The sequence below is a fragment of the Eucalyptus grandis genome, chromosome 8 (assembly GCF_016545825.1).
Source record: "Eucalyptus grandis isolate ANBG69807.140 chromosome 8, ASM1654582v1, whole genome shotgun sequence".
Taxonomy (NCBI): Eukaryota; Viridiplantae; Streptophyta; class Magnoliopsida; order Myrtales; family Myrtaceae; genus Eucalyptus; species Eucalyptus grandis.
This window is the reverse complement of record NC_052619.1, coordinates 25,955,803-25,964,919: the sequence shown is the minus strand read 5'-3', so window position 1 is coordinate 25,964,919 and position 9,117 is coordinate 25,955,803. Positions and strand designations below refer to the sequence as shown.

The 9,117-nt window shown below is 40.3% G+C and overlaps 1 long non-coding RNA gene across 1 annotated transcript; it reads right to left on the bottom strand.

Moving 5' to 3' along the window:
* Nucleotides 1-2,701: 2,701 nt before the first annotated feature.
* On the bottom strand, nucleotides 2,702-4,847 carry LOC120287562. The gene is made up of 2 exons (XR_005545689.1): nucleotides 4,659-4,847; nucleotides 2,702-3,972 (listed from the first exon to the last, which is right to left on the bottom strand). It is a non-coding gene; the product is annotated as an uncharacterized LOC120287562 (long non-coding RNA).
* Nucleotides 4,848-9,117: the final 4,270 nt, after the last annotated feature.

Genomic DNA, 9,117 nt, shown 5'->3' with positions numbered 1-9,117 from the left:
CTCGCACGCCGGGCCTCAAGCCCTCGCCGTCGATGTGGGCGTCGATGCTGCCCTGAAGGGAGGAAGCCGAGGCGGACGTCCTCGCCTCTGAAGCGGAGGAAGACGTCGAACGGCCATCTTGCTACGGAAGAAGAAGGAGACGACAACGACGACACTGGAAGATTGAATGTGATGCTCTTTCCTCTTCAATTTTTTTTAAAGAAACGACGACAAGTTAATTTTCCATTCAAGTTTATTTTAAAAGGACCGAGAAATATGAAATAAAACAATCGGAGAAGTTAAGCTTAATTGTTATTCATATTGTATTTAAATCAAGGGAATTAAGTATAATTTTATCAGTTAATATAAGAGGTGCACTTTTATTATGCTTTTATTAGGAGGATTTCTTTTTTATTTTGATATTACTATTTTAATACTTTATAAGTTTTATCTTTTAAATATTTCTTTAATTAATTTTCTTATCATCGCCAACTAAAGCGATTTTAATTGTTAACTGAATTTGATCTTGTGAAGAAATAAGATATAATTTAGTTTCAAATAACTTGATAATTTTTTTATTTGTGCTTGATTTTCGTCCTCTTTTATAAATTTAAGGGAAAATTCCAAAATGGTACCCGAAGCACCCTCTTTTTCTCAAATAAAGGTCCGAAGTGAACATTGTTTCAAATAGGGACCCGAAATGCCATCACTTTCTCAAATAAGGGCCTGGAGTGGATGTTGTTTCAAATGAGGACCTAAAGTGGTTATGTTTGTTTCAAATAAGGACTTGACTTTTCAGTGATTAAGAGTATTTTTGTCTTTTGTGATTTTCCGCCTTTTTTCTTTCCTCTTTATTTTTTTTTTTGGGAAAATTTCAAAAAATGACCCAAAGTGCCCTTATTTTCTTAGATAAGAGCCCAAAGTGGACTTTGTTTCAAATAATAACCTAAAGTGGCTTTGGTTGTTTCAAAATATGGATCCCACCTCACCGGTTGCCGACTAGCTAATTTTTCGACCGGTTAATGGTATTTTCATCATTTGGCGTTTTCCTCTTTTTTCCCTTTTTTTTCTTTTTTCTGGTTCTTCTTCTTCCTCATTGTTGATGGCTGCCAGCCATCAGCGATGCCCACAAAGGGCTGGGTGAGGGTCGCCTTCGCTAGTGAGGGCCATCCACGCTAGCCACAAGTGAGGGATGGCGTCGCTTGGGCGTGGCGACCCTCACCTAGGGGCCATCGACGAGGTTGGCCCTCGCTAGCTACTAGTAAGGACCGGCATGGGTGGCCTCACCTAGCTCTTTGTGGGCATTGCCGGTGGTCAACTGGCCACTAACGAAGAGGAAGAAGAAGAACCAAAAAAAAAAAAAAACGAGGAAAGAAAAAAAAAAGGCGAAAAATGGAAAGACAAAAATACCCTTGATCGCCGAAAAGTCAGGTCTTTATTTGAAACAAACATAACCACTTTAGGTCCTCATTTGAAATAACATCCACTTCAAGTCCTTATTTGAAAAAGTGATGGCACTTCGGGTCCCTATTTGAAACAATGTTCACTTCGAACCCTTATTTGAGAAAAAGATGGCACTTCGGGTCCTACTTTGGAATTTTCCCTAAATTTAATTGTTCTTTAACTAATTTCTTTGTAATAGTTCAATTAAGCTAATACCTAATGAAGTTAAATCACATTATTTTCAATTAGGACTAGATTATCTATGATTTATTTGTACTGTCTACGTACTTATATATAGTTGGGTATCATGATTTATATTCACAATAACCTGCATTATCTATATTATTGAGTCAAATTTCTCACACTTTAAAACTTAACATAAGTTTGAAAAAAAAAAAAAAAACCTAAGTATGTTACTTAAAATTCTATTTCAAACAGACACATATTTCAAAATGTACTCTAAGATTATGAGCCAAGTGGAACAATTATGCCATATGCCTTACTAAGTGACAATAATAGAGCACATTTTGAACAATTATGTGGCGAGTGCAACAAATATTCTTTCAGATTTGATTATAACTATATATAGGAAATATAGTATATAGATAAGGTTAATATAGGGCAGATGATTGTGAATTATGTAGTGTCTTTGATATTGACTACACTTAATCATTTGAAATTTGCGCAATTTTTCTTTTAACAAATATCTCAAATCGCACGTTCAGAATTTTGAGTTGTGGATGTATATACAAAATCTGAATTTAATTTGTTACTTTACCTTAAAGTCAACTTAAGTTTCCCTCGTCCCTTTCTCTTCTCTCTGCTGCCTTTGCCACTGCTCCGCCATCGCCATAATCGCGTTCGCCCCACCATCATGTCCTCACCATTGTGGCGTTCTGTCACCATCGCTTGTCCTAACTATCGTTGCGCCTCTCTTTCTCTGTTTTGCGTTCTCGTCACCATCGCGTGTCCTAGCTATTGTCGCACCCCTCTTTTTCTGTTTTTGTTCCTCTGTCACGGAAGACAAGCGGAACGTCTCGGTCGTAGCTAGCCTCAAGCGACCATTGCCCGAGGGCAGCGACCTTAGATTTGGGATCACAAGACTAGATTCATTCCCCAGTGCCGATGGACATAGAGAGATAGAGGGGGGTTAAGGTGACGCGGCTGGGGCGGCGTGGTGAATCGATGGAGGCTTGGAGAGGAGGTTCTCTGTTTCTTGTGGAGCGTAAGTGTGCTTCTTGCTATGTGAGCATCGGATGAGAGTGTGTTGAGAGAGAGAGAGAGGCAAAATTACTACTTACTCATCATCATCCAAGTACCGCCTGGACAAGCTACCCGCCTTGTGGAGAGTGTTCTTCCATCTCATCAATCTCTTCACATCCTTACAAAGCCTCTTTTAAAAATATTCAAGACTAGTTCGGTAACTCCCTTTCAATTCACTTACCGTATCTAATTTCACTTTGTAAAACAACAGAAAGAACTTGAGGTCTCTTTGCTTCTTGCACTCCATGATCTTCACCACTTCTTCCAAACACAACTCCGAATAGATGTTGTCCTCAGAAAAAATGATGATTGCAAGGTCTGATTCCTCAATCATCTTTGGAACGGTGACCATTAGATTCTCTTCATCTTTCCCACTTTGTTGAACATGGAAGTAGGATATTCCAGCATGGATTGAAAATGAAGGTGATCCGTTGGTGGGGGCTCTCTACCGAGCTTACTTGGCTTTGAGGGGAGTTTTACATGGTCTGCAATGAGATGAGACAAGGATTTGTAGGAAATTCGAGAGGAACTTCAATTGTTTAGTCAATTTGCTTCAATTTTCCTCCAAAATTCTCACTTCTTTCCACAGTATCCTCCTCCTCCAGCAAGTTTATTAGAGTTTTTACATGTTGTCCCTATTTTTCAAGAACACTGAGGCTTACCGACCTAATCAAGCTCTATGTTTCTAACCATATTTCACTTTTTTTCTATTTTTATATTTTTATATCATTAAATTTTATTCATTTATTATTCTTATTATATATTTCGAAAAAAGGGGTCTAGGCTGGGCCTTCAGACCCGGCACGGACACGGGCTGACACATATCAGATCTATGGGCATGATTCATTGGGCTTATCGCCTTAAGAGGGCTCGATCAAAAATTCAAACTGGGCTCATATCATATAATTGAGCCCAATTCCCACCTGAAACTAATCAAACCCAAATTCGTGAAGAAAAACGAGATCCATAGCCCAATCACCAGTAAAACCGAATTGAACATAACGGCAATAACCCAACTCTCTCATGCTAAGCCCACAATGAATTCATTGTCCATTGAGAGGCCCATTTTCCTATTTATTCTCTTCTCTCCTTCTTATTCTTCTGTTTTGCCCTGTCGTCTTCTTCCTATCATCTTCCTTGCGCACATCCTGGGAGCTCTGCTCTGCTAAAGAAACCAACTCAACCTCATCAATGATCGACGTATTCAAGCATTGAATGTAACGTCGCCATTTTCTGGCTTCAGTCGCCTGGAGCACGGCCATTATCTGGTAATCGTCATGCATATACCTAGATTAGTGGAAGGACACCCAGGATATGAGCGAAAAGAACTGGACCTCTAATCAACGTATGTGTCAAAGATTTCGAGCCACGTTTCTCATCAAGAAAAACGACCACACCATGTGGCCATGGAGATGCAAAAAATAGCAAAAATAGATAGCCGGTGACATGTTGGGAGACCACAAAGTGTACTGGAAAGCAGATCCGTAGCAAATGGGGAAAAAAAATTTAATCCACGATGCTTAGACTAGCAACATAATCAGTATATTTCAACAAAATCAATCCGAATGTGTCAGTTTTGCTTCCTAATCAATCAACAACACGAGGCGAGGGTCACAGATTCAACTCATGCATTCTATCAAACAGTTGGCGAGCATCTCTGGAAAAAAGACATGATGAGTGTATCAACACCACAAAACAATCCGAATACTTCTTCTTTGCAGAAAGGGTTTGATTCATCGAGGCAAAAAAATGATTTCAAACCTGGTTTCTTCCCAGACATACACCAACGTCAACTTCAAACTCAATCTTCACTTATGAAATGATCAAAAAAATGTTGCGGGTCCACTCATAATGATTTACTCATCTTGAGTGCAAGTTTTTTGATGCCGGGATCGCTTTTGTATAGTTTGGTCAGTCCTCAATATAATTCTTACTTCTACCATAAAAAAGCAAAAAGATGTTGCGGAACCAACCTTGTCGAGGAGGGATCTTCAACCACGAGTGCTGATTAAACTCGTCCATGGAGGTTCAGGTGAGTGTCGATCAACGAACTTGAGATGGATACTTGGAGATCGAGAGGGACTTGATAGCTTCAGAGTTTTCGCCTCTGAAACGGTGCAAGGCAACGGTCCTCCGGATACTTCACAGAGGCAAGAGATCCAAAGCGAGGAGCAATGATCCAAAGCCATAATGGGGACTCAAGTACGCCGGCTACACTGATCGGCGTAAAAACATAGGATGCATTGAATGTTAAAACAGAGCATAACAGAGCTTTTCGGCCGTGGTAAGGGAATGGCCGCGAGTGATGACAGAAGACGTCTGACCGCGAAGGAAGGAGTCTGAAAATCTCCCGGAGTGCTCTCAAAATTTATTTTCATCCTCACTCTGTGTTTTTTCTTCCAGAGTAATTTCTATCTCCCTTTCTTACCTCACTCTCTCTGTGACATTCCCCCAAAACACGATCCTCAGTCCCCTCCTACTCAGAAAAAAAAACCGACAATCCCACCTTGGCATTGCGTCCTCTGCGCGAGCGGTTATGGAGAGAGAAAGGTCTGAGAGAGAATTACCAATGATGATGGAGATGACAATGAATATTATCCTGTCTTCCCCTCAGGTTTGGAGGGAGGAGACTGTTTATGGAAGAAGATCTTTTTTTTTTTTTCTTTTTTTTTTTTCACGTGTTTTCCCCCAATCCCCCTTAAAAATGCTGAAATGGGCAGGTTTTATAGATGGGCCAGAGTTGCGAGAATAGGGCCATATGAAATGATGGATAGGGCTTCTTCTATTCTTTTTCTCTTTCTCATTTTTTATTTTTTTTATTACTTAAATGCATATTTGATTTATCAAGTAAAATTCAAGTGTTAACACCCGTTTAAGCTTACTGTAGTGACATGTGAAATTGCGAAAATTGCTAATCAAATGTATTTGTCTACGTTTGCTGCTAGAAGTTTTTGGCTTAGAGAACAGAGCTTATGTTTCAGGGCTGATGTTTTTGAAGTCTGAAAGATCTTCCAAACCCAAGATCAGCGACTTGAAGAGAAAAGGGAACGATATGATCACGCCTAATTTAGAAGAAAGGGCCCAAGGCCACCCTTCAGATAGATCAGCACTCAGCAGTACAAGACGTTAAAAAAACTAATTTTCTCAGAAGAAGAGAAAATGCATGGATTAGAAGTGTACAGATGAGACCGAAAAGATTCGTATGGAAAAGAAGGGTACAAAACCAATAGAAAGGAATTTTGCACGATCAAGATTTTACAGAAAAAATCCTGCATCAATGAAACCTGTTAAGCAAACGCAGAAAAGAAATTCCGCATCGGTTAGACGAGAGGTAAGCTGGCAACGTCCTACAGACGCCAGCTGCTGTGTCCAGTTGTAAATGTGGAGGCAAGCTGGTGTATATATATAGCTGGCCCCTCTTCAATTGAAACGAGAGGGAAAATCAGCAGAGAAAGTTTTCTTTTCCATTTTTACTCTCCGAGTGATTTTAGTCTCCATTATACCTTATTTGTGTATTCATAACGGTCTATGAACGAGGAATGCTAGCCGAAAACCCTGACAAGAAGCATAGACATTTTAGAGGTACAAAAGAACCTCCAATTACCAGCATTGGGTGTCGAACACGGAAAAGCAAGCTTCGTGGACAAAGTGCTTGTCAGAAGAAATGAGGAGGAAAAAACAAAGAGAAAAAAATTAAAAATAAAATTTATTAGTTGTGTCACGTAGGTTAGACGATGTCCACATTAGCAATATCCGATCAAAACTAGCCAAAATGATTGAATTGACTATAGGTCAATAGGTTTATGATTAATTCGGTACCGTTAAAAGATTCATGATTAAGTAGCACAAATACAATAAATTTTAAAAAAAAAATTAACATTTTTCCCCTCAGACGAGCATAAAAGTTGGAAAATTTCTGATGGAAGAAAAAAAGAAAAATAATCCCTAAAGTAGTGAATGGTCCTTAGGCTTTATTAGTATCAAAACTTATTAAGGTGTTGCTTTTCACCTTATGAATACATATTTTGATCATTCTTATGATTTTGCATTTTTTTTTTTAATAATAGTTGGGAAGTAACTCGGTAGAATTGGGATGATCCAAATGTTTAAAGTAGGGAATATGAGCAGTAAATCCGATGCAAAGGTTGCGTACTTTTACCACTTTCAGTAGCTCACAAAATCAATTTTTTTCTTCTTCCCTAAAATTATATTGGTAAAATTAAGTAGAAGAAAACTGGCTGTTAAAGAATATTTCGTTTACCTTAGGAAGGAAAAAAAAAAAGAGCCCCAGAAATACACATCACATGGAAGGGCAAAATTGGAAAATTTGGGGTATCTAATTGGAATATTCTCCACTTTTAACGGTGTTTTAGGACAATGGCTAGGTTGGTACCTCTGCTCCCCTCCGCCTCCCCCACTGCCCCACGGCCGCCGTCATTGCGTTCCCCCAACCTTCACGTTCCTACCATCGCGCCGCATGCCGCATCGATCACCTTCGCGTGTCCCAGCGGTTGTCGCGACTCTCTTTCTCTGTTTTTGTCCCTTCTCAGCCGTCGTCGCCAGCCTCAAGCGACCATCGCCAGCAGCTAGCGACTGTTGAATGGGGGTCGAGCCTAGATTCATCGAAGCCGCTTGACAGGAAGAGATTGAGAGGGGCTGAGGTGACACGGCCGAGGCGGCGTGGGGACGTGAGCACTCGGGCGGCAACGTGTCAAGAATTAAAGGAGGCTCAGAGAAGCTCAACGGCTTGCACATGGTGCTCTAATTCGTGTGCTTCTTAAGTGTGCTCTGTGCTGTCTGATGAGAGCGTGTTTGCGTGAGAGAGAGAGAGAGAGAGAGAGAGAGAGGGGAATAGACATATCTTATTTAAAACATATCTTCACTTTCTCCAAATCCTTCCCGACCTTATTCTCATGCTTAGCCATATCTTGTAAGTAACTCTCTTGGTGTTCTCACTTCGCAGGGTTCCACTTTGTAAAACACCAAATAAACCATGAGGTCTCTTTTCTCTTTGCACTCCAATATTTTTTACAGCTCTTCCAAACACCACGTTGAAGAGGCATAGTGCTCGGAGAATATGACTATGCAATACGCGATTCCTCGATCGCCTTCTAGAGCTCGGTTGATATATGCTCTCCCTTTCTCAATTCTTCGTCATCCTTGTAAGTGTTTATTCCTGCCTGATTTAGAGCTGTATAGAGATGACCAAGAAAATAATTGCATACATTCAGCCCTCTGAAATTCAGGAAGACGTGGTAACTCTTTCTGGGCTTAGAGGAAGAAGATGCCATTAAAATCAAGGAAGAGATGAGGTTAACAATGAGTGTTGGGAATAATGGATCCTCGAAAAACCGGATTCGACACTAAATCGAACCCCTAAAAGCAATGCGGAAGACAAGCCCGGGAAAATCACGTATCACCGATCCTAAAGTACACCACGGATTCGAGCGTACCTTGTTAGCCATAGATTAAACACCGACGCCGAAAAGAGGAAGAGAACTTAGCCCTGTTCAATCCGATGACGACAATTCGCTTGGAAGGAAGACGGCGTCGCTTCTTTTTGCTTACTGTTCCTTGGAGAGAGAGAGAACGTTGAAAGAGAGGGAGACGTACGTTGATTCCAAGAGGTGCGTTCTCCCTCTCTCTCCTCCCTTTTATACGTCCCTCCATCCACGGGCCCTATTCCTGTGGGCCGGGCTTTTAGGCCCAACATGGGCGGACGGGCCTTAAGCCCATCTCATATAAAACTATCATCTCCCACTCGCACATGGTGGGCCGAACAGAATTCTTTTTACCTCTCTTCAACATTCATACCGGTGAATAATTCGTGCGACCAGCATACTTTGAGAGCTCGTTGCTATACATCTGTTAAGAATATATAGTAGCTCATAATGGCCATCACATCCTGAGTAGATTTAGTATGTAGTACCCTAGATCGATCGATCACATTTATATCTCTCTTGATCTCTTTTAAAAAATGATATATATATATATATATATATATATATATATATTGTATTTACAATTACGATTATCCCAAAGACAGTCATAATTGGTTAACCGGTGAATACAAAACTATAATGTGATTCTCCAAAATCGATCTTCCTCTTTCCTTCAAACTCTCAATTTCAGTTCAGCTTACTTTTCTAGAAACGTCCCATTAGATCGAATCAACTCATGACCATTGGCAACATCCTAAGATAGCAAACATTAAATAGAAATCTTGAGAATAAGTAAGAGTCATGAGGGGACTAAAAACTAAGGAACTCTTTTCCTCAAGAGCCTCACACGGCATAAAAGTTGAGATCAAACTTTTACCACTCTTATTGGTCGTTTCATGCATACGTAGTATGAAATACGTATTACGGTATTAACTCCTTTCCCATGGAGCGTATGTCTACACCTTCAATACCGTACATATGACAGTTCAGA